Source organism: Pinus tabuliformis, chromosome X, assembly GCF_031772625.1.
Source record: "Pinus tabuliformis cultivar Carrire ecotype Pingquan chromosome X, CPIR1, whole genome shotgun sequence".
Classification (NCBI taxonomy): domain Eukaryota; kingdom Viridiplantae; phylum Streptophyta; class Pinopsida; order Pinales; family Pinaceae; genus Pinus; species Pinus tabuliformis.
In genome coordinates this window covers 985508889-985535070 of record NC_142308.1, presented here as the reverse complement: position 1 = coordinate 985535070, position 26182 = coordinate 985508889, and positions in this window count along the sequence as shown.

Here is a 26182-nt window from a genome sequence, read left to right as displayed (position 1 = left end):
CTTAGTTGTCAAGGAGGTGTTCATATTTACGCGGAGCTGGTTGCATGCCTCCTGTGTTGATTTCGACTGACCTTGACTCCATAGTGTGCGCTCTAGATGGATCAGCTGCTACAGGATTCCTGTAGGACATCCTGTAGCTGGTTCTCCTCCTGGGATGCATGCTGAAATGGGCAAGGCTATAGTCATGGATGAAGCGTCCTACTGAAGCTTTTGACAGCTAAATTGTGTGATCTTGTGAATGCTCGATTTTTCTTTTAGGAAAAAAAATTCACTGTGAGGTAAACAAGGCTTTTTGCATGGCTGTGCAGGGATACAGGACCAAATTGTGGTAATGGTGGTCGAAAGAGATGAAACTGGTGATGGATGGGAAAAAGGGGTGGCTACAGGCCTCACCAACAAACTCCAAGCTTTAAATCCTTCTCCAGAATCGATTTTGGCCTGCCCGAAGGTTTTACAGGATGTTTCCTGTAGAAATGCAGAACTTCCTGTAGGAGGTTGAATCTTGACCCGAGTGTGTCCAAATCCTGGAAAAAGTGTGTGGCCATAGAGGGAGTGTCGGTGAGGATGCCTGGTAGCTTGGGATGGACCCCTGTCCTTGATTTTCATGACCCTCTTTATCTGCATTAAATCCCTGCAACCTGCAATAATTTCAAAGATCAGACATGTTTTTCTTCTTTTTCTTTTTTCTCTTTTTTTTTTTGTTTTTTTTTTTTTTTGAGAGAGAGAGACAGCTGGGGCGCCTCTATGAGGTTTTCACCCCCGCTATCTTCCTTGGGCGCCTCAAAGAGGTCTTCACCCAAAGATCTTTTTTATTCCATTTCTTTATTTTCTGAGAGACAGCTTGGGCGCCTCCATGAGGTTTTCACCCTCATTGCCTGCCCTGGCCGCCTCAGAGAGGTTTTCGTCCAGGGATCTTTTTATTCTTTTTTTTTTTTTTTGATGATCAAGGTGTGTCCGGAACAGAGGCAGAACCCTGCTCTATTACCAGCACTGATTTTTCCATAGTTTCAATGAATTCCTGCCTCGAGAGGGGTTTCTTGTAGATTTTCAGTCGATGCCCATTGACAAGCATGGGGATGGCCTCTTCATCAATGGTCCTGATAAGGACTGAACCATTGTCGTTACATTTCTCCACTGTATATGGTCCTAACCATCTTGTCCTCAGCTTCCCTTTGAAATCCTTGTATCTTGAGTCGTATAGCAGCGCCCAATCTCCCGACTGGAATTGCTTCTCATTAAGGTGTCGGTCATGCCATATCTTCCTCTGGAGTTGAAATACCTCTGAGTGGAGAAGGGCATGCATCCTTTGTTCATCTAATCCATTCAGCTGCAATAATCTCTCACGTTGAGCATGGCTGAGATCTAAGTCTAGCTGGGCTGCCACCCTTAATGTATTGTACTCGAACTCTATGGACAGCAAAGCTTTCTTCCCGTAGACCAGCTCATAAGGTGTGAAAATGGTTGTAGTCTTCCAAGTGGTGTTGTAGGCCCAGTTGGCCTCAACCAGGCGATCTGCCCAATCCTTTCTGCTGCTGCTCACAACCTTGGTCAAAATCCCTTCCAATGCTCGATTAGTGACTTCCACCTGCCCATTTTCTTGAGGATGATAGGGGGTGGAAGTCTTGTGCTTGATCTTGTGATGCACGAGCAAGTCTTCAATTAGGTTGGAGGTGAACTGGCTTCCTTTATCTATGACTAACTCTCTTGGGTAGCCAAACTTGTAGAAGATATTTTCCCTCAGAAACTCAACCACCTTTTCTTCTGTTGCTGTTTTGATTGCTTTCGTTTCTGCCCACTTGGTCAGATAGTCGGTGCACACAATGATGTAAGACTGTTGCTTTGAAGGAGGGTTGATAAGACCCAAAAAATCCATGCCCCACTTCTCAAATGGCTCGAAGGTCACTTGAGGTTGGAGAGGCATTTCATCTCTTGGAGTCGGTTTCCCCATCCTCTAACATTGGTCACACTGGCTGATGTATCGTCTGACATCTTGATGAAGAGTAGGGCAGTAGTAGTTTGCCTGTAGAATTTTGAAGGCGGTCCTTTTTGCTGTGAAGTGGCCTCCACAAGGTCCATCATGACAGGTTAGGAGGATGTCAAAGAATTCCTCCTCCTTAACACAATATCTCAAGATTTAATCTGTGCCAAGCTTAAACAGGTTGCCCCTGATCCAAGTGAACGGGGCGATCTTCCTTACGATTCTGCTCTTCTCTTTTGAGGACAGATTCAGAGGGAATTGTGCTGAGACCAAGTAATTTGCTATATTAGCAAGCCATGGAGAGAGTACTCAGATAGCAAATAGATGTTCATCTGGCATCTAGTCATCAATTGTTCCTTCTTCACCTGGAGGCAAGTCCAATCGAGACAAGAAGTCAGCAACAACATTTTCCTTACCTGGCTTGTCGACAATCGTCAGATCAAATTGTTGTAACAAAAGTAACCATCTAATAATACGAGCATTGACATCATGCTTATTCATTAAGTATCTAATCGCAGCATGATCAGTGTGTAGAAATGTTTGATAACCGGTGATGTAGTGTCTGAACCTGTTTAGAGAATGGACTACGGCCAGGAACTCTTTCTCGGTTACAGTATAGTTCATTTATGCCTTGGACAGGTTTTTGCTAATGAAGTATATGGCATATGGGAGTTTCTTCTCAACTTGTCCTAAGGCTACCCCTATGGCTTTGTTTGAGGCATCATTGTGGATGCGAAAAGGTAGGGCCCAGTTTGGACCTCTCAAGATCGAGGCGGACACTAGCTTATCTTTCAATTCGTCCAGTGCCCCTTCACAGTTGTCAGTCCATTTAAACTCAACATCTTTCCCTAAGAGTCAAAACAAAGGTGAGGCTAGCTTACTGAAGTCTTTAATGAATCTTCGATAATATCCTGCTAAGCCTAGGAAACTTTGGACATCTCTTACCTTTTTAGGAGGTGGGACCTTTTGGATGATAGCAATTTTGTTAGGGTCCACCTGTAATCCTTGTCGAGAAATGGTACGACCTAGCACGGTCCCTTCAATCATTAGGAATTCACATTTTTCGGGACTGAGGGACAGGTTCATCTCGATGCACGTGGTTAGAACTTTTCCTAGATTAGTCAATGCTTCTTGGAAGTTGGACCCATAAGGAGTGAAGTCATCCATAAAGATTTCTACCAAATCATGGACCAACTCAGAAACGATGCTCAATACTGCACTCTAGAAAGTGGCAGGAGCATTGCATAGCCCAAAGGGAAGGACTCAATAGGCAAAGGTACCCCATAGACAAGTGAAGGTGGTTTTATCTTGGTCTTCCGAGCTTATTTGGATCTGGTTATACCCGCTGAACCCATCTAGGAAAGAGAAGAACTTCTTCCCTGCCAGTCCATCCAAGACATGATCTATGAAAGGAAAATGGAAATGGTCTTTCTTGGTGGCTTTGTTAAGTTCTCAGTAATCTACACAGATTCTCCACTTCCCATTCCTCTTGGGCATAAGCACTAGAGGTGAAACCCACTCACTATCGGAGATAGGGTAGAAGAATCCTGCATCCAATAATTTTTGCAATTCTTCTTTGACAATGTCTTTAAGGGCTGGATTCATTCTCCTCTGAGGCTGCCTGACTGGTTTACAATCTTCTTTGATGTAGATGTGATGTGTATAGACCAAAGGATGGACTCCTTTCATCTCCTTATAGTTCCAAGAGAAAGCATCTAGATGATTGTTCAGTAAGCTACACAGCTCCTTGTCCTGGGAAGGAGATAGGGAGGAGCTTATTTTTAAGGTCCTTTTGGGACCAAACTCCACATTCTTAACTCTGGGAGAGGGTGGATCAGTCACACAGAGGTCCACTAAGGTGTTGGCCTGCGCATCTTCCACCAATTCCTCTAAGGATAGTGCACTGGGAGGAGGAATTTGAATCAAAGTCTCAATCAGATCATCCTCAGTTTGAGGGCATCCCCTAATGGTTTCTACTGTGCACAATGGTGCAGAGTAGACCTCATCCTCATCTCCTTCTTCCAACCAGAGTGGTAAGTCATGTTCTAGTAGAGGTTGCGCAGGAGGGTATAGGACTAGCTGCTTGGACATAGGACCATTCTTGATGGTCATGTTTCCAGCTCAGCAACTGATGTAAGCATCCGCAATGGCTAACCAAGGCCTTACCAAGATGAGGGGGTATCCAGTAAGCTTTTCCTTTGGTTGAAGGACCAAGAATTCCGCAGGATACTCCCAAGAGTCAACAGAGACCAAGACATCCTCCACAATCCCTTCGGGAGTCACAGTGGAGTGGTCTTCCAACTGCAGGACTGTCGAGGTCTTCCTTAAGGAACTCTGAAGGTTGAGTTTAAGCATGGTGTCCCTGGTCATCACATTAATGGTAGCCCCTAGATCAATCGAGGTATGGGGGATAATGGTGCCATTAATGTGGACATTAACTACAGGACTCCCAGGGTCCAAATACTTTGGACAGATTACTTGCCCCAATATTAGATCGGACAGTTGTCCGATGACATTAATAGTCGAGGCATCTCTCTTTCTCCTGCTTGGGTGCCTGAAATACTTCTCCTTAATCAATTTGTTGTATATCGGTACATCTTTGATGGACTAGAGAAGGGGTATTTTCACACACAACTATTTCTGTTCTCCCAAAAGTTCAGTATCCTCTGGGTTTGGTTGCGTGGTTACTGTTAGTCGCTCAGGAAAGGGTGGAATGGCTTTGGGTTTACTTTCCTGTTTCTCTTCCTCATCCTCTGGGGGAGGAGGTTGGCGATCTGGAAGGGTCTTTTCGGATCACAGGTTGATCTCCTGGATCTCCACAGCGTAGGTAGGACATGTTGTCTCCCCAGTGTATACCTACTGGGCCTGTCGGTTGTTAGGGTTCAAGTTCGATTGGGCAGGAATCTGGGGTTGTCTTGGAGGAGTAGGAGGTAATGGTTGTGGTTGACCTGGTGGTGGCGGTAGAATGGCGGGAGGAGAGTTGTATTGGGGCCTCCACCCTGGTTGTGGTGCATTCCACTGAGGCTGTGGCTAGACATGTGAGTGAAACGAATGAGCAGTGGGTTGAGTATGGTATTGAGGCAGATAATACCACGGAGGAGGTGCAGACCAGGAAGGATGAGCAGGGGGACCCCAAGAAGGCATGTGATGAGATTGGTTGGGGCTATAATAAGCTTGGGATGTCCCTTGCATCCCCTGCTGATAAGGTCTGGGTCCATGTGGCCTCCTTTGGTTGAGGAAGTAGAGAGGTTCAGTGGGTGCCTCAGTCCCTTGGTAAATGGCTTTGAATCCGAGTAAGGTTGGGCATTGGTTTGTGGGGTAGTCCTCCTCACAATCAAAATTACTCTACTGAGTGCAATGGACACTCGTTCTTAGGGTGCTTCCTCGTACATCTGGGACAAAAAATGGCCAAAGCCCTCTCAGCTTCCTCTTTCTTTTGTTGGATTCTAAAAGTATCAAGTTGCATGGCAATGGTTTGTCTCATCTCACTTTTGAGGTCTTCCATCTGATTAGCAAACTCACGCTTGGAGAAGGTAGTATTAGCTGAAAGCGGATTCCCCCTACCTCTTTTCTGGGTTGCCCTAGAGCAGTTTCTAAACACAGTCTTTATGTCCTCATAAGGTAGTTGGTAAATGTCTCCTCTAGCTAGCATGTGAAATGTATCTAGAAGGCCTTCAGGGACTCCTCGGAGCAGAACCAGCTTTAGAGATTCAGGGTCAAGTGTGCACCTGGCCCGTTTATAGGTAAGTTGGAACCTTTCCTCATAGTCCTCTAAAGACTCATCATTTCCCATGGTCATCCGAAAGATTTTTCCCTTGGTTTCCTTTGACCTACAGTAATCCCGGTATTTGTTGTTAAAGGCTTGCTGCATCTGAACCCAAGTAGTGATACTGTTTCCAAGTAACCCCATGAACCAGTGTAATGCTGCATCCTTGAGGGTAGAGGGAAAGAGTTTCAACTTTTGCTCGTCTAGTGTATAGTCATAAGTTTGACAAAGGACAACAAACTCAAACAGGAAGGTATCAGGGTCTTCAGTGGTCAATCCATGGAGATGAGGTAAGGCTGAGGGAATTATGTTCTTCGTTTTCATGTCCCCGTTAGTCTCTCGGATGGGGAAGGTACCTTCTATTCTCTCATCATTGTCTCTGCCATTTCTGTTGTCAACCATGGTCTCAAAAGGAATGTTTTCTTGCTCTTCTTATGTTATAGGTGTTATAGACATTTTTGTGCCTTACAGCTATAAGCATGAAATGTCCATAATTCAAGGGATCCAAAGTCCCTAAAGATGTTGTTACAGCTCCTAAAGGAACAAGGTCAACCAATGACAGCTTCTCCCAGAAGTTGTCCACCAAAAACCACTCAGAAACAGTCAATTCAGGATCAATTCAGATGCTCTACTAGCTGCCTGCGTTGCAAAGCACCCAAATGCACTGGCTAGGTGCATTGCAACGCACTTGGATACACTACCCAGGTGCGCTGAGTAGGAAATGACAAATGGCAAGCTCATTCAACGAGGTGGAAAGACCATGGAAGCTTCCAGAATCTTCTCCAGTGACACTTGCCTCAATGAATTCGACTAGTGATGAGTAAGAGGCTCTCAACCTCCAAGTGGAAGCAAGATCTGACAGAGACAAGCCACAAGTCAAAACATAAGCTGACTCATCCTCTCTGCTTACATCTATATATGGATCCCTCATCCCAAAGATCCGGAGGCTGGAATTTTGTACTTTGTAGAGAATTGCTGTTGGTTTGAGATTGAGATTAGTACATTGGGTGATTTATGCTTTGTTGGAGGAGAGGAAGAGATTCCTTTGCTGGGAGGTAGATGCTGGATCGGAACTCACTTGGTTGTATCTCCTCTTGGACTTTCTTATTCTATCAATAAACTATTTGAGTTTCTCCTACATGCTGTGTATCAATGATGTTTTGTTATATTTGCATGTTTAGCTTAATCTGATCTTGAGCTTTTTATGAATGTATATCTGTATCTTCGTGTAGTTTCTCTCTCTTGTGATCTTGCAGGAATTTGGTGGAGCTGGGCCAGTAAGGGAGCTGGGAGCTGGGAGCTACTAAAGAGAGGAGAGATTGGATCAACAAACTAGCGGAAGACACAGGTTAGTTACATCCTTCCTCCTCATTTACATTTCATAAAGAAGAAATACTCAAGTAAGTTTCCTTGTTTTTTGCTAAGGCACTATCACACCTTAGAGTGGGATAGGGGCATTCCGAATGGATACTTTTCCCAACAACATAGGATCTTCGTATATCTCAAGAGGTTCACCTATAGGTTCCTCTGGATCACTGCCACCAATGAAGAGAGAAGGGTGACTCAGTGAAGTGGTGGGGGTGTTGGGTTGGAATTTTCTAGTATTATCTCTGTTCCTACGAGGCATGAAAGGATTTTTTGTTATTTTTGATTTTTTCTTTGCTTGTACCTACAAAACTGAAACAAATGGAATTGCAACTAACTAAAATCTATCTTGCAGAAATGAGAATGCAGAATTGAAATGAAAGCAGGAAAAGACTAATCTATTTTGTTGAAATCAAATTGTGAGAAGGAAATACTAGACTACACTTGCAAAATTGAAATTCTATTTTACACTTGCAAAATTGAAATTCCATATTATGCTTGCAGAATTGAAAGGTTAATCTATGAAAGAAAGAAATGTCTAATTTACTTTTGCAGAAATGAAATTGCAGAATGGAAATGAAATAAACTACTTAGCAGAAGGTGAGAGTAGGAAAATAGAAGAAAAGCAGCAATCACAAATACTCTGACGCTTCCCCGGAAATGGCGCCAAAAAGAGTGGTGAGCTCCAGTATTGCAGCAATAATGCTACAACTCCTGGGACTCCCTTCTTTACTTTTATCAACTCGGTAGTTCATAACAAACTTGGAAGCGACGGTGTTGTATGCACAAGTACTAGCTCTTGCCGCAGCTGTCACTTGGTCAGCTAGCACAAGTCCGCTAGGGGCTTAAGCCAACTTCTATGAGCTCTGAGAAGAAGCTTTTTAACTGATGGATGAAAGCTAACTTAAAGAAGGCTGATCTATTTGCAAAAAGAAACTGGAAATCTTAGAGGAAACGTAAACCCTAGCAAACCCTAATTCTACCAGCTAACCCTACTGATGCAAGAAAGAGGATGTAAGCTACTGAAGGAGATGCCATTGATTTCTAGAAAGGTAAATACATGCATCTAAGCTACTTCTACAGTAACATCTAAAAAAAAAATCTTTTTGTATTTTTGAACAAGTTGCCAGAGTTATTATGCATATGTTTTGACTGTTTTTGGGCTGTGCAGAGGTGGATGGGTGAGAAGAAATGCTTGGAGGAGGTCAAGAAGGTTCAGAGAGGGCCTAAGGGGTTCCTAACACCCTTCCATAGATTTTCACCGAGTTTGGCTATCAAGAAACCTCATTCGTGAGCCTCTACAGGAAGTCTGCAGGGGTTCTACAGGATGTCTGTGATTTTCTACAGGATGTTCAGAAGTGAGATTTTGGTGGATGGATGGAGAGGAAAAGGTGAAGGAGTGAGTGTGGAGGTATGGTGAGGGGTGGAGATGGTCCAAGACTTGGTGGATGGAGTTGTGGATAGGTGTAGATGACTAGATTTGGTTCAAAGAAGACTAAAGCAATGTTACACACAAAACTAGGGTTATGGGAGCAAATGGAAATGTGAGGCAAGGATTCTGAGTGGAGGGTGGAGTGGATGGTGCTGATGGAGAATAAGCAGATGAAGGAGTGGTACAGGTGCTCTGCAAGGCATTTTTCCCACTGATCCAACGAAGACTTGTAAATTCAAAAAACCTAATTACGTTGACCTAATCTGCTAGCTGCCAGTAAAGAGAATGAACAGAAGTGTGACCTGCAATGAAACCATGTATTTTAACTCATGCAACTAAGCAAGCAAAAGTCTGAACTTGTAACCAACTTCTACATGTGAAAATCAAGCACTAGTGATTGCATGCAAAGAAAAATCAGTGTTTTTGTGGGCAGCAAAGTTATCCTGATCCCAGCTCCTGATCCTACTGAAGGACAGGTGAAACCAGAGATGTTTTATGGCGCTTTTCTTGAATCTTTTTCCCGTTAACAACCTATGAACTAATTCTGAGCATCAAAAGTCTTTCTAACCATTAACAGTGACCGAGTTAATCAACAAACTTTAATCTACCTAACAAAAATGTTTTTGCAAATGCATAAAGAACAACTAACAATACATAAAGGAGGTCTTAGCACTCGGGTTGGGCCCAACCCCAAGAGCTGCAGGCTCCTATAAAGAACTCAGATCTGATGCCAAGTAAAGCTGCTTCTCATTATTAAAAAATAACAATCATATGAGAGTTGTACAACAGTAGCTACAAGAAAACCGACTGAGCAAAATGACAGCACTATAGTGCAAAAATACCAACAGTTCCAAAAGTAAACTACGAAGGCTGAGGCCTTCCTATTTGTACAATATGAGGGGGCTCGCAGCCCTCCTAGATTCAAGGGACTCGGCTGTCCCAACTGCTAGTAAATAGTCACTCTTCCCAAAACTGCTTGGCTGCCTTTAAAACTCGTTTTGGTGGCCTGTGGAGCTGGGAGTTGAGGGTGGAGATTTCAAGGAAGGCAACTTAATGCAACAGACAACCTCCCTACGAATCCTCACCTCAAGATTCGCTATTAGCCGACCCATGACTGCTTGGTTTTGCTCCAAAATTTGTCCAACAATCCTGAAATAACCATGTATTAGCCTCCTTGGTAGAGTGACTACCCTTATTCGTTCAAATAACACAAACATACTAAGAAAACATGCATAATCTGTGAAAAATGGAGGATTGAACAAGGACAACTAGGCAAAATGAGCCCAATAAGTTACCCAATTTGGGGGCTCATCAGGGAGTTGCAGAGGGTCTAAACCCTGTGGGACCTACTCGAACGAAGGAAATCTAGGTACGGTCACTCTTACGTAGTTTGATAATATATGGATCTTGCCTAAGTTGTTTGAGTATTTCTTGTTGTAGTTTGCTTCTACTCTATTGGGGTTCTAACCCAAAGCCCTAGGGTGCTTTCACCCAAAACAGAATTGGTGACTCCACTCGAGATAACAATCTTGTTATTCTTGGTTTGGGTTCGTTCTCAATCAGGGCTCAGTCTTTGGTTTGCTCATGGTTACAATCTTATTTGGTCTACTAGACTCCCAGCCCTCAAGTATGATCTTTTGGATCAGACTTTGTTTTTTATTTCTTCTTGCAAAGATTTCTATGTGCTATTTACTTTGTTTACAGTCACATAGACACACTTGTTTCTATAAAGTGAACTCACATACACGTGAGTTTCCTGTGTCAGGAGGGCGTGTGCACGCATCTGTGTTTGCACACAGTTTCGTATGCAAATTTTTGCACTATTTTTTCAAATATTTTAGCCTAGATAGATCTGTTGCCTGGTCTTTTCAGTATTTATGTGGTCAATTATTGTCTAAATAATTTAATTATCTTGCAAGCTTACTGTTTCGAAGTCTCTTCCTCATTGAAAATATTTGGCCTAGTTTTGCTTCTTTAGCGAGTTTGTAATTTTTGTTTTGGCACACAAGACTTCGTCCTAAAGTTCTTGATTGTTCTGGTCCTCCAGAACACAAGATTGTTTTCAATTTTAGTGTCAAGCCCGGATTTCAAATACACTTGCTTTTCTCTCCTTTGTTTTGTGGCCTCATAGATTTTCTTGCTTTTTGAAAGTCTTTTTGACGAATTTGGAAGTATTTCTTTCCTCGCTCCTTGGTTAGTTTATCAAACCCTTTGCTGCTATTTGGGTAGTTTTGTACAAGTTGAAGTCTTTTTGCTCAATTTTTTGTTCATTTTCGAGTTTGTAACTTGCAAAGACTCCTTGTGCTCTTTTTTCGATCTTTGAGTTTTAGTAGCATTTTGGTGATTTCAAAAATTTATTTCGGTTGCTTCTTTAAAAAAGAAAAGATCTCAAAAAACTTTGTTTTTGTTTTTCTTTTGCCAAGTTTGGTTTATGGTTTATTTTTGTTGTTGAAAGTGAATTGTGATCTTTTACAATTTGTCCTTCTTGTTCAGTACTTAAGTTGGTTCATTGTTAGTTATAAACAATTGCTTTTTCTTTTTGAGTGTTATTTAGGATCTTGCATCTCCATTATATCTTGCATTAGGGTAGTTTGCATTGTTAAAGCATTCATATTATTTTAATTTTTTGGTGTGTGAAGTGTGTTTCAAGGAAAAAAGAGAAAAAGTACTTTGCTTTGTAGAAGTTTCATAGAACCCGTATAGAGATCTCTTTTCATCGAAGAAAAAATCACTGCATTGATGTACTTAGTTTTTCATTGATTTCTGTTGCATCATACAAACATCATTGGTTGCACTCCCATATTTACCCTTGACTTAAATAAAAACCATTAAAATCAAGTGATTAATTAAAATAAACTGGAACTTTTATGTTGTCATTAGAATACACCAACAAGTTTAGGTTTATTAGGGCCTTGGATTAGGCGAGAGGAGAGTTAACTCTCCAAGGCCGCTCAAAATTACAAAACATAGAAGTCCAATTAATGAGCGAAATCCAATAGCATTAGGGAGACTGGGAAATCTTTGTAACTGGGAGTAAAGAACGCGGGAGAGTGAAGATAAGGATGAGAGATAACCGCTCTCTTACTTGTCGAATCCCGCCTCACGACTATTCCACCCGACTTCTGATATAAGTTGGTGACCATAGTTGCCTATCCTAGGGATCACATAAGTGGCTACGCAGGGGAATCCCATGGCACCTAAGGCTGACATTGTATCATGCTCAACAGTACTTCTGGAGGGTACCCTTGCGAAGCTTGGGTTCTTGCACCAGAAAAGGCTGTTGTCTGGAGGTCAGCGTAACTGCATCTAATACCTTTGCTAGTAGGAATGGGGCATAATTACCCTAGTCTCTTTTTGGAAGGCCATTGTTATTAACTTTCTTTTATTTTGGTGTCCAATACTAATCACCTGGAGCGGAAATACTCAAGAGTTTTTTGATTGCTAATATCTTTAGGGACTATTTTAGTGAGAGTTCTTTGCTCCTAGTCAGCTTAGCCTTATAATTTTTTGAGTCTTTAAGTAGATCTTTTAAATAATTCAAAGTGGTTAATTGACCATCTCAACGGTCTAGGAGACTTTATGCGCTATCGCCTACGAGTCTTGAGCCTTCCCCTAAAAGGTGTAGAAGCAATTCTGCCAGTGGTTTTCAACTAGTGGCAGCAGGCGCATCGGGGATTGATCCTCTGCTTGGGGTCATTAATTCATAAGATAAACCTGGCACCAGTAGAGTGCTAGAGAGAAACACACCAGTTCTTTCTCGAGTACTTTTTCAGTCGGAAGATAATATCGAAGTTGAAGAGATTTGAAAGTCGGTTGCGGCTCCGAATTCTCCTCTTCCTCCTGATCATCCAGACATTCTATTGTACGTCGGGATGCCGACTCATAGGTCTTTGAGCCCAGGTTTACACCCAACTATTCCTTCAATGACCACTGCTGGAAGCATGGAATCTACAACGAGTGTTGAGAGTGTGCAGACTCCCATATCTATACAAGGAGGAGGAACTATTTCCATCCATTCTATTACTCCCTGCATGGCTATATTTGGGTCTACTTCCATTCCGTCAATGAGTGGAAGTTCTCAGGCTACTACATCCAGTTTTGGATTTATCCCTTATGGAATTCTATCTCACGGGATTCCTTCAATTCCTTTGAACATACCATTGACCGCCTCCACATCAATGATGAGTGGATCGATTTCTTTTCAAGGTTTCCCATTTGGAAGTGGTCATATACCACACTCCAATCCGACAGTAGGATCAATTCCTTTTTCCTTTACAGGACAAGGTAATAACCCGTTCCAGAGTTGGACAAACCCTGTGGTTAGTGGGATAAGAGTTGGGAATCAATTTTTCGGCCAACAAGGTAATGTGTCGTATTATTCAGTTAATTCGTTTCATAATTTTCCACCCTTTTCTAACGCATGGAATCCTTATTAGGGGCTATCAGCTCCTTTCAACACTTCGTTAGGGGGTAACTTCAATAGTTACGGAGGACTTTCGGTAGGAGTTGGTCAAACTCGAAATTTTGCTGGAACACAATGAGCACCTTTTGGTTCGGTAGGCTCTACGAGTTACTTCAGGAAACCTAGTTCTTTTCAAAAATCCATGTCGTTCTTTTCAAACCTTTGGGAACCCCACCTACACTGGATGGAATTCCCAAGGTCCACAACGACTCCCTTTTCTGGCGATGCTGAACTTGCAAGACTTAACTAAATTGGGAAATGATCTGATTCGGTACAATCTAGCTTAGTGTCCGATACAAACTAAGCTTCCCTCGAATATCCCAAAATTCGAAGGGAAGAGTGGTGAAGATCCGGGAGACCACATAACCACATTTCACTTATGGTGCTCATCCAACTCCCTGATAGATGATTTGATCAGGTTGAGGTTAGTTAAGCACACCCTCATCAGAAATGTGGCCAAATGGTATATAGAGTTGCCAGGGGGCACCTATACTTCTTTTTGTGAATTGGCTAATGTATTTTTGAACCATTTTTAGTTGCCTATCCAATATGAAGCCAAAACTAAACTTTTGGCTAATCAGAAAGACACCGCAACTCACATTTCGGATCACATCCAGGAATGGAGGAGGAGGAAAAGGCTTATGAAAGCTGAAATCCCACCTGAGTTCCTTCTCAAATGGTTTCTCAAATCATTACAACCTGAGATCTCAAAGGATGTGTCTCGTTATGGTGTTTATACGGAAAAGCGGGCCATTTTCAGAGCACAACAATAGGAATTGATATATTCTTAGTTTGGGGTTCTTCAAAAAAATCTACCTGATGCTCCTAGATCTAAGGTCGATTTAGCCAAACAGAAACGAGGTCCCCATGTTGATGGTATAGTCGGATCGATTAATGTTATCACGGTGAACCTATTGAATCAATTATAGGAGTTGTCTCCACAAACTGCTTCTTGTACCCAGGCAGCACCATTTGTACCTACACCTTCCCAACCTACCTCTATAAACGTCATCCAGACCACTAACCCCAAAGGAAATCATAAATCTGATGGGAAGAAGAAGGTACGAGGTAAGAAGAAGAACCAAGAAGGAAAAGGAAATGCAAACAAACTCGACAATGATGTTGGAGAGGGTAGGAAAGAGTCCAAGAAAAAAGTAAAATTTTTGTGCAAGTTATGCAATGGAGATCATCTGACTCACCTCTACCCTTAGATGCAAGACACTCAGTGCTTATTAGTACAACAAGGGTCCTCTACCTCCCAAGCTATTCTAACTAACCCTTTTCCCCAAGGGTAGCAATTACTTGCTGGCATGAATTCTAATGCTGGTACCTCCGCCGGGGGCAACCAGGAAGGGGAAAATTCATCAAGTCTTTATATGATGAGCTCTCATATCAATGTCACTATGCGAGCATGCGATTACGGTGAATTGAAAACATATATCGCTAAATCTATTCTCAAAGCCACAAAACTACTTCATATTAAGTGGCCCTCTCTTGAGTCTATACCTCAGATATCGAAAGGCTCCACAAAGTGCTCGACTATTAACCCTAATGCTAGGGCATCATAGAACTACTTGATTGTAGAAGATGTAGCCCAAAGTCCTTATGCTATGTCAACATTGGAGGTACTCTAGTTGTGCCCTACTCATAGAAGTGCTTTTCTTTTGGCAATTGGCACGGTAGATCCAAAGAATTATTTAGTGCTCACTTTTGATATGTTGAATGTCAAAAAGAGACTTACTCACCATATGGATTTCTAGATAAAGTCCACATATTGAAAGACCAATGTTTTTCGAACTGTTATAGATGAGGGAGCTTCCACGTGTGTGATGTCTATTTCATGTTGGAAGGCCATTGGATCACCTTCAATTGTTCCTTCACCGACTCTTTTAATGGAATTTGATGGACATTATCATAGGCTGCACGAGATTATCCCAACATTTCCTATTTGTGGTAGGGGAAAGGTAGTGAATATTGAGGTAGAAATCATCTATTCTAACCTAGATTATAACCTCCTCGTAGGAAGGAATTGGATTTATGAGATGTGTAGAGCCTCTATTCTACACCTACTTGTCTACCATTTTCCTCAGTTTTTCCTTATCTTTCCTTCACTTTTGCCTCATTTTCACCATAAAACCACCCAGATCATTACATTAGGTGTCATTAAGCATGATCAAGCAAGTTTTGCTAATGAATGACTATTTGTTTAGATTTTGACTTACTTGCAGGAATCCCGCAGCTATCTGACTATCCTGCAGCTATCTGAAGATCCTGCAGCCTTTTTGTTAAACACAATGTTCCACATGTCGGTTTGCTAGATGAGCCACATGGGCACTTAGGTATCAACGTGCTCGAGGTTCCTGTCCCATTTTTCCAGCCATCCACGTCATCTTTACCCATGGTCAAAGCTGGTCAAGTTACGGTCAACTCAAGGTTGTTTAACGGTGATTGTGAGCTGCTTGGTCACGTCATCTTAAACGGTGACTTGTCCACGTTCTACAGGTGGCAGGGGACATGATCCAACATGGGATTCATTACCCATGAAGACAGAAGCATTAAACTCATCCACGCAGCCGTATGATGTGTCAAGGGACCATAAATACGCATGACTGTTTGTTGTTTTTCAGTTAATTAGCTGTACGAGTAGGCTATCTTAGAAACCTCTATAAATAGTTGCGTCTGCGTACGCTCATCAGACTTTTATTAGTTGTAATTTCTGAACTTGTGTTAAATTTAAGAGCGTTGTGAACTCTGTTTTTTTAGTGCTATCCTGGCACTCTGTTTTGTACACTTTTTGCAAATGGAGGAATAGACATAGCACTGTTTTGAAGTTTCCAGATCTTTGAGTTTTCTTATGGCTGAATGAATAGAGGGCCCCTGCTCATCTCAGCCTCTGTAAAGTATTTTATGTGCAGTATTTCTTTATTTTCTTATTCATTTCCTTAAGCATGTATAGTTTCATTTACTTGTTTTCCTTTCTTTCAAGCTGATCAATGTTATTTCTTTGCAGGTTTCTTTTAGCCCGGGATTTATTTTTATGTGTGTGTGTTTGCTTTACAAACTAATGGTATTTGAAGTTGACAAATTCAAGTGCTGCCTTTGTTTTTATAGCTGATTTTTAATCTTATTTCTCAAAGAGCTGCTAACACATGAATGATCTTCATCATAAACTGTTATCTTTTAAGATCAGAATATCACTAATTTGCAGTCAGTTTTGAGTGCTTTTTGGACTATTCTTTCACTACTTTCTAACCATACTTTACATAGTACATATGGCTGAAGTAGAGAGTTAGAAAGAGCAAAATATTACTACTAGTCTTTAAAGTAGAGTTTTGATTTTAAGTGCTTCTTAGACTATTCTTTCACTACTTTCTAATCATACTTTGCATAGTACATATGGCTGAAGTAGAGAATTAGAAAGAGCAAACCATCATCATTAGTCTTTCAAGCAGATTTTTCTCACTTTTCTAATTCAACTTAAGCTACTTTCTATCCGTGCTTTACACAGTACATGTGCTTTGAAGCATCGAGTTAGAGAGAGATAATCTTTATTTTTGGGTTTTAAAAGTGATTTTCTTTTCTTTTATTAGCAGCAGCTTGAACGGTGTCTAGTGCCATTGGAAGTGGTCATTTGCTTTCAATTTTATTTCAAGTCATTTTATTTCACTTATTCCTTTCAAGCATTTCCTTTCAGCAAGTAGTTAGAGATCACTAAACACACACTTTCACTCATTTAGGATTCACTCTACACACACCATCACTCACTTGTTTATAAATTATCACTTCATCTTAGGAACATAATTAACCACAACAACACCCCCAATGATAAGAAAAACTCTAAGAGGTTACTTAAGTACATATAGTACACCTTCACTTCATCAGCTTACGAGCCCCGGGTTGACAATAAATACTAGCAATTTAGATAACACTAAATTGACTGAACATTTTGGCGCCGATGCCGGGGAAGTGAAATTAAGTAGCCATATTCTTAGAAGAAAAAAAAAATATAAAGTTTCAAGGAAAGAAGTTAATAGCCTATCTAAGTATGCTCTCCTCTTGCACTTTGAAGTGATCTGGAGGATCAGAAAGGAGAAAGTTATTGATTTAATAGTTTCTTGAGTATGCTCTCTTCTTGCACCTAGAGTGAACTGGAAGATCAGAAAAAGAACTATTTAACTTGACTTGAAGATAAAATAAAAAATGACATGCATAGAGCTAGAGATTCTAGGGGAAGGTTTTTAGCTAGAGCTCGAAGTTCAATTTTTACAAGTCCATCTGCTTCAAGAGATAGACAAGAGACACCTCCCTTATCTCCAACTGAAACTCCTAGTCCTGAAATTCAAGAGCCAAGAGTTGACTCTCCTATACCTTCTATTGAGTTTGAACTAGGAAGAGACTCTTCTCTTTCTCCTACAAGAAAACCAATTGTAATTGAGGAAATAGACTCACCTGAGGAGGAAGGAGAAATCTCTTCTCATTCACCCTTTGTACAAGAACCAGAAGATTTTGAAATCCCTAGGAGAATCATCATGGCAGAGGAAGAAGGAGGCGGTAGAGGTAGAGGTAGAGGAGGAGGAGGAAATAACAATAACAATGGAGGAGGTAGAGGTCCCATTGGAGGAAATAGAGACGGGGATAATTCATTTGGGTTTCCCATTGTTAATGAGGACTCCCGAGCCACCATGAAAAACATATCACCATCCGTCCTCCCAAATTTTCATGGATTAAGAACTGAGGACCCTGAAACATTCTTGTTTGAATTTGAAGTTGTGTGTCGAACCTATGACTATCTGGATGATACTCAGAAACTCAAACTGTTCCCATCAACATTAAAAGATCAAGCCTTGAAATGGTTCATGGGGTTACTTACTCAATCCATTAGGACCTGGGATGAAATGAAACAAACCTTTTTGGATAGGTATTTGGACTATTGTATGCCTACTAATCATAAGGATGAGGTTTTTAAAATGGTGCAAAAAGAAGATGAGAGCTTAGAAGATTTACTTGAGAGATTTCAATATAATTTAAAAAGAGCAAAAATGAGTACCTTGGATGAAGAGACCTTAAAAGCCCTCTTATTAAAAGCCATTAGGGATGAATGGATAGATATCTTAAACATGATGGGAAAGGGGGATATTTCTCAACTTTCTCTCAATGATATAGCAGAACTTTGTATCCATCTCTCAAGGGGCAAATCAAAAACTCAAAAAGGGCCTAGAGATCCTTCTCTCCTTAGGGCAAATAAATCTGCAACAGGATCAGTGAGTAGGGCTGAAATCGGTAATATGCTAGATGAATTTAAAATTGACATCTTAGGGAGTCTTAGTGAACAAATTGATACCCTTAAGATTCAAAATAAACAAAAAGCAGAAGCCGAGGCTATGACTATCTTTTGCCCGAAGTGTAGAAAGAAGCATGCTTTAAGGGAATGTCCCTTGGAAGCACAAGTTGTGGAAACCTGTGTAATTTGCTCAGAAACCCATGAGACCAAGGAATGTCCTTCAATCCCTGGCCTCAAAGCAGTCTTTCAAGAAGATCCAAGTACGCTTGAATCCCTTTGTTTTGTTGCAAGAAGACCTTGGCAGGGGCAGCAAAATCAAGGGTTTAATAACTCTATGAGTTTCCAACCCCCACCAAATTGGAATCCTTGGCAACAACCTTGGTCACAACCACAAAATCCTTTCCAAGCATGGTTGCAAAGCATGCAAATGCAAAATCCTTATGGGAGATTTGCCCAATTCTATCAATATCCTCAATCCTTTCAAAATCAGCAAGCTCCCCAACTTCCAAATCAAGGTCAACAATTGTCATTACCATTCCCTCAACAACAACAACCTCCTCCACAAAATCAAAATTCTCAACTCTTGTTACAATCTCAACAGAGGCCAAATCAACTTCCCTCTCAACCTCAACCAAACCCCAATAATAGGAATCCTCAAAGTGCTTACGTGATGGAAGGTCAACCACTCATGGAAGGTCAACCATTCCCTACCTATATGGTTGTTCCTCTCAATGAGGTCCAACTCAGTTCAGGTAGAATCCTAGACCAACCTTCTACAAGTGCTCAACAACCAAGCATTTCTGAGGAAGAATCTCTCAAAGCCAATAAGGGTTCTGAAGTATCCCTTCAAAACCCAAGCATTAAAGAAAAAGAAAAAGAATCAACTCCCTTAGTAGAGCAACCCACATCTTCAGCTATTCCTCCTTTTCCTGAAAGATTGCAAATTGATAAAGGAGTGGAGAAGCAGATTTGGATGCCTGACTATAGCTTTCTAGATGAATTGAAAAATGTCTGTATCAACATTCCCTTGTTAACAGCCATTAAGGAGATTCCCATTCTAGCAAAGACAATAAAGGAGATGAGTTTGAAAAAAACAATAAAAAGAACCAGAGATACCAAAAGGATACATCTAGTTGGAAAAATTGCAGACATTATGATGGGTAAAATTACCATGCAAAAATATGTAGATCCCGGTAGCCCTATTGTTAAAACTCATATTAATGGGGTTGAAATCCCAAATACCTTGATTGACTTAGGAGCCGCTATCAACATTATGAGTAGACAGACCATGGATCAGTTAAAACTTCCTAACCTTCTCTTTACACCTACTTTGTTGCAACTTGCAGATAGATCAATCATTAAACCTGATGGTGTATTGGAAGACATTCCAGTCTCACTAGACTCTTGGGAATATCCAGTTGATTTTATGATTTTAACTCCCAAGAACAATCTAGGAGGACATCCTCTTATTCTAGGAAGACCTTGGCTGGCCACAGCTGATGCTTTCATAAGTTGTAGGTCGGGAGACATGTATATATCAGATGGTAATTCTACCAAGAAATTCAACTTGTATCCTCCCGCAAAGGCAATAACAGAAATAGGAGAAGATGAGTGGATTAATGATGAGGATACTCTTCAACCTGTTCTAACCATCTCTGAGATCAGTGAGGACAGTCAAATTCTAAATACATTAGAAAATTTTGAGGTACCTTTAGAATATGACTCTTCACAGTTTCAGTTAGATGCAGATATTGAATATCTCTCCCCTAGACAGATGTCTCTCTTCTCAATGGAAGAGTTTGGTAGTTCTACAGTTGAAATCTTTCCAGGAAAAACATTAAACATTAACAAGAACTTGGAAAGACTACAACAAGAAGAATTAACTAAACTGTTGCAAAAACATTCCACTGCCTTTGCATGGGAATATACTGACATGAAAGGAATCGACCCTAAGACTTGTATTCATCACATTTATATGGAAGAAAACAGCAGACCCATTAGGCAGCCACAAAGACGGATGAATCCAAATCTTAGGGAAATTGTGAAAGAAGAACTTCAGAAATTGCTCAAGGTAAACTTCATTTACCCCATTTCAGATAGCCAATGGGTTTCTCCCTTGGTTATAGTGCCCAAAAAGAATGGTAAATGGAGAGTTTGCATTGACTATCGAGAATTGAATAAGGCAACCTTAAAGGATCATTTTCCTCTACCGTTTATTGATCAGGTATTAGACACTTTAGCAGGTAAAAAGTATTTCTCATTCTTGGATGGTTTTAGTGGTTACAATCAAATTCAGGTAGCACCTGAAGATCAAGACAAAACCACCTTTACTTGTCCTTGGGGAACTTTTGCCTATCGAGTACTCCCTTTTGGATTGTGCAATGCACCCGCTACATTTCAAAGGGCTGTACTAGGAATCTTCTCAGATCTGATTCATGATTGTGTAGAGGTATACATGGACGATTTCACAGTCTATGGTAATACATTTGAAGAAGCTTTGGAAAATTTGGAAAAAGTACTGGTAAGATGTAAGGAAACAAATCTTTCTTTAAGTCATGAAAAGTGTTTTCTGATGTTTACTGAAGGGATTGTTTTAGGACATCATATCTCAGGAGATGGAATCAAAGTTGATAGATCTAAAGTAGAAGTCATCTCTAAGTTACCTGTTCCAAATTGCCAAAGAGATGTTAGAAGTTTTCTTGGGTTTACTGGTTATTACAGAAGATTTATTGAAAACTTCACTAAGATAGCATCCCCTCTTTTCAAACTACTTACTAAAGATTGTGAATTTAAGTGGGATCCTGAATGTCAATCTACCTTTGAAGCTTTAAAGACTAGAATATCTGAAGCACCCATTTTAAGGGGTCCAAATTGGAAACTCCCTTTCCACATTTCTACTGATGCTTCAGATACAGCTTTAGGAGCTGTTTTGGGACAAAAGGATTTGATCCCTTATGCCATTTATTACACAAGTAAGAATTTGACTCCTACTGAGTTAAATTATACTGTTACTGAAAAGGAATTTCTAGCCGTTGTTCATGCTATAAACAAGTTTAGACACTATATAACCGGCTATGAAACCTTTGTCCACACTGATCACTCTGCCATTAGATACCTCATGAACAAACCAGTCACTAATGGTAGAGTTACAAGATGGCTTTTGCTTTTACAAGAATTCAACATAACTGTGTTAGATCGACCAGGTAAACAGAACACAGTAGCTGACTTCTTATCTAGAATCCAAAACACTAATGAGGACTCTCCTGTAGAGGATAAATTTCCAGATGAGTATTTGTTTGCAGTAACTACCAAAACCCCTTGGTATGCTGATATTGCTAATTATTTAGTTACTGGAAAGTTACCTTTACATTTATTTCCTAATGAGAAAAGGAAAATCATTCAGGATAGTTCACATTATTCTTGGATTTCTAATGAATTGTTCAGAACAGGGCCAGATTTGATGATCAGAAGATGTGTACGGGAGGATGAGATGCCTGACATCCTTAAGGCATGTCATGACGAACCTTGTGGCGGACATTTTTCTGATAAGAGGACTGCCTATAAAATCCTTTCATCAGGATATTATTGGCCTTCTCTCTTTAAGGATGCGAAGCAATATGTTAAGAGGTGTGACAGTTGTCAGAGAATTGGGAGACCAACTCTTTCAAATGAAATGCCACTACAGCCACAGGTATGCATCGAACCTTTCGAGAAATGGGCTCTAGATTTTGTTGGACCAATTAATCCGCCATCCAAGCAAAATAGATATATACTGGTTTGTACTGATTATGTTACCAAGTGGGTAGAAGCTATAGCATTAACTTCTGCTACTGAAAATTCAGTTGTTCAATTTCTTTTCAAGGATATTTTCACTCGTTTTGGTGTCCCAAGAGAAATTGTAACAGATCAGGGAAGCCAATTTACATCAAGGATGATAGAGAAGCTGATGGAGGAATATAAGATCAAGCATAGAACATCTACTCCATACCATCCGCAAGCAAATGGTCAAGTAGAATCTACAAATAAAGTTCTTGAAAGCATCATCACAAAGACTGTTCATCTTCATAGAAGAGATTGGGCAGAAAGGCTTCCTGAAGCCTTATGGGCCTATAGAACTACATGGAGGAACACCACAGGACATTCTCCCTATGAACTTGTTTACGGGAAGGAAGTCCTGTTCCCCATTGAGTTCCAAATCAAGACCTTCAAGACAGCAGTTCAATTGGGGATGAGCTTATCAGAAGCCCAGAAGCACAGAATGGACCAGTTAAATGAACTAGATGAAATGAGACAAGATGCAATTCTAAGAACCGATCTAGTTCAGCACCAAAGAAGCAAATGGCATGATCGACATATCAAAGAAAAGAAGTTTCAAAAGGGTGATTGGGCACTCTTGTTTGATTCAAAATTTAAGGACTTCAAAGGAAAATTTCAAACTCTTTGGCTTGGGCCATATGAGATTGATGAAGTCTTTAATAATGGAGCAGTTAGAGTGAAGACTATTGATGAACTTCAAACTCCCTTTATTGTGAATGGCCACCGATTGAAAGTCTACCACAAGCCACTCTCAAAAGAGGAGTTTGTTAAGTTATTCCAAGGCGATTCTGAAATGAGGCTGGTTGAGAAGAATTCTTCTCCTCCATCAGCCTAATCTCTGTTTCTTTCAATTTCAATAAAAAAAAAAAAAAAAAAAAAAAAAAAAAAAAAAAGAAGAAGAAAAAAAAGGAAAAATAAATAAATGTATGAGCCTGAAAACCAATCTTTGATTGGCAGTCTCATGCAGAAAACATGAGGTGAAAATCAGGGTCACCTGACACCTCATGTTTTCCAAAAAAAAATCTCTCTCTCTCTTTCATCTCATTTCATTTATTCCATCTCACCATTTCCTTCCATCTCGCCATCCTCACTTCACCTCACTACTTTCCACTCATTCATTCATTCATTCATTCCGTTTCATTTCATTAATAAAGTTTTTTTAAGCAACTAAAGTATTTTATGCAGCTGGAAGACTTCATTACAGTTCCTGCAGCTATTTGACAATTCTGCAGCCGTTTAGCCTTTCTGCAGCCTTCTGCACCTGCACAAGAAACACAGTCTGTCTGAAGAAAATATGTACAGTTCAAAATCATCAAAGATAAAGAGGAAAGAATCATGTGCTAGCAATAAAGTTAACAAAAGGTTAGTAGCAAATTATCAGAAGCCAAATCAAATGCGGATCTGAGGTATGTTTAAAATTTTAAACCTATAGTTATTTCATTACGCGGAATTTTCTGGGTTATGTCTTGTTGGCCACTAATCGTAATGATTACCCATTTTCTTTTCCCATGCGACCACAAATCCACGAATCCTCCACGTCTACCAGCTCATAATACCCATGATTTTTGAAATCACATATGGTTGTTTCTGTCATTAAGGTCTCGTACCCTAATGACGTAACCTACCGTATTACGTCTCTCAGTTCTCATCCCGCAGCCATGTGTCAATCCACAGTCGAAATCGGAGAATATAGCCGTTCCATTCATCATTTCGAAACCCTCTGCGCTCATAAACACTCCATTCCTCGCTATCATCTCCCTTATTCCGTTTCACTCACTACGATTACCTCCATAAACCATACTCTGTTTTTCCCTCTGCTGTATAGCCAGTAAACGTGTGATACAGTTGTATTACGACTGCTAGTCACCGTTTCACTGTGTTCACGTTGTTATCCACCACTTAACTCTGATTCAAGCCGTGAATTCTCGGTGTCTGAGGCTGTTGATGCACCCATATATCCTCTGTTCCACAAAGTCTGAACAGGAACCGAGGAATTACTGTGTAAAGTCACGGAATTACTGTGTAAAGTCACCATCAAAGTCGTGTTTTAAACAGAGCTGAGGAGTCGATGGGAAAACTTTTAAGGGCTGAACCAGAAGGTTCGAAATTCTTGGAGGCATACCCTCAGGTTGAGGAGGCATTGCAAAAAGCCAATTGGCTACAGTGCATCAAGAAGTTTAAGGGCTACCACAAAGAAGTAACAAAAGCCTTTGCAAGGTCATTCAAGGATAAAGACAGTCAAGTAGAGGTGGGTGATTTAACATTTGCAGTCAGTGAAGGAAGCATAGTAAGGGCTACATCTCTTCCACAAACCGGTGAACGTTGGTTCAAAAACCGGGCAGTCCAGGATCAACAATGGAAGCGGATTTTTAAAAACCCAGGTATGAATACAAGTGTTTTCACCAAAGGAATTCCTATCTCTCATGTTAAAGAAGAATGGAAAGTTCTACTGTTGTTAGTGCAAAAATTTTTCACGTGTGAAGGGAGATTTGGAGTATTGTACGTTTATCATGGTAAAATTATGCTGCAATTTCAAGGAGAACATGATATAAATCTTCCCTACTTTCTATTCCAAAGCCTTAGGAAAATGTGTTCCATAGCTCAACGGAATCCACGAAACATAGAAGCTTACCTCTGTCACCATAGTCTTGTTAAGTTATTGATAGAAGAACAATTAAAAGAAAAACAAGACACATGGGAGAAATTCCTTGTAAGGAATCATTTTGAAGAACCTGGAGAATCTTCTATACCTAGGAAAAGCAGAAGGAAGAGAAAAGAAAGTATCTCTGAGACTGTTCAAGGACAAACTGTAGAGGAAATAGAAGTATATCATCCTGAACCTGAGATTGAACCTACTGAAGACAGTGCTCAAGAGATTATCTCAGAAACCCTCACTGAACTTGCCAAAGAAGCTGCCAAAAAGAGAAGAGAAGATAAAAAGAAACAAAAACAAGACAAGGGAAAATCCGTAATTCAAGAAACTGATCAGACTCCAGAGCATTCTAATGATGAAGAAAGAGATAGCCAGCCCTTAGCACAAAGGTTAGCTAAACTCCATGAGAAAATTGCCCTCTCCAAGAAAGTAAAAGTACAAAAACCAAGGAAAAAGGCACAAAAAGAAACACAGAGTGCTGCCACTGTAAGAAGGAGTAGTAGATTGCAGAATAAAGGGAAAGCCACAAGGACACTCTTCGTTGATCTAAGCACACCTGAGAAGGGTGCTACACATGGGCACTTAGGTATCAACGTGCTCGAGGTTCCTGTCCCATTTTTCCAGCCATCCACGTCATCTTTACCCATGGTCAAAGCTGGTCAAGTTACGGTCAACTCAAGGCTGTTTAACGGTGATTGTGAGCTGCTTGGTCACGTCATCTTAAACGGTGACTTGTCCACTTTCTACAGGTGGCAGGGGACATGATCCAACATGGGATTCATTACCCATGACGACAGAAGCATTAAACTCATCCACGCAGCCGTATGATGTGTCAAGGGACCATAAATACGCATGACTGTTTGTTGTTTTTCAGTTAATTAGCTGTACGAGTAGGCTATCTTAGAAACCTCTATAAATAGCTGCGTCTACGTACGCTCATCAGACTTTTATTAGTTGTAATTTCTGAACTTGTGTTAAATTTAAGAGCGTTGTGAACTCTGTTTTTTTAGTGCTATCCTAGCACTCTGTTTTGTACACTTTTTGCAAATGGAGGAATAGACATAGCACTGTTTTGAAGTTTCCAGATCTTTGAGTTTTCTTGTGGCTGAATGAATAGAGGGCCCCTGCTCATCTCAGCCTCTGTAAAGTATTTTATGTGCAGTATTTCTTTATTTTCTTATTCATTTCCTTAAGCATGTATAGTTTCATTTACTTGTTTTCCTTTCTTTCAAGCTGATCAGTGTTATTTCTTTGCAGGTTTCTTTTAGCCCGGGATTTATTTTTATGTGTGTGTGTTTGCTTTACAAACTAATGGTATTTGAAGTTGACAAATTCAAGTGCTGCCTTTGTTTTTATAGCTGATTTTTAATCTTATTTCTCAAAGAGCTGCTAACACATGAATGATCTTCATCATAAACTGTTATCTTTT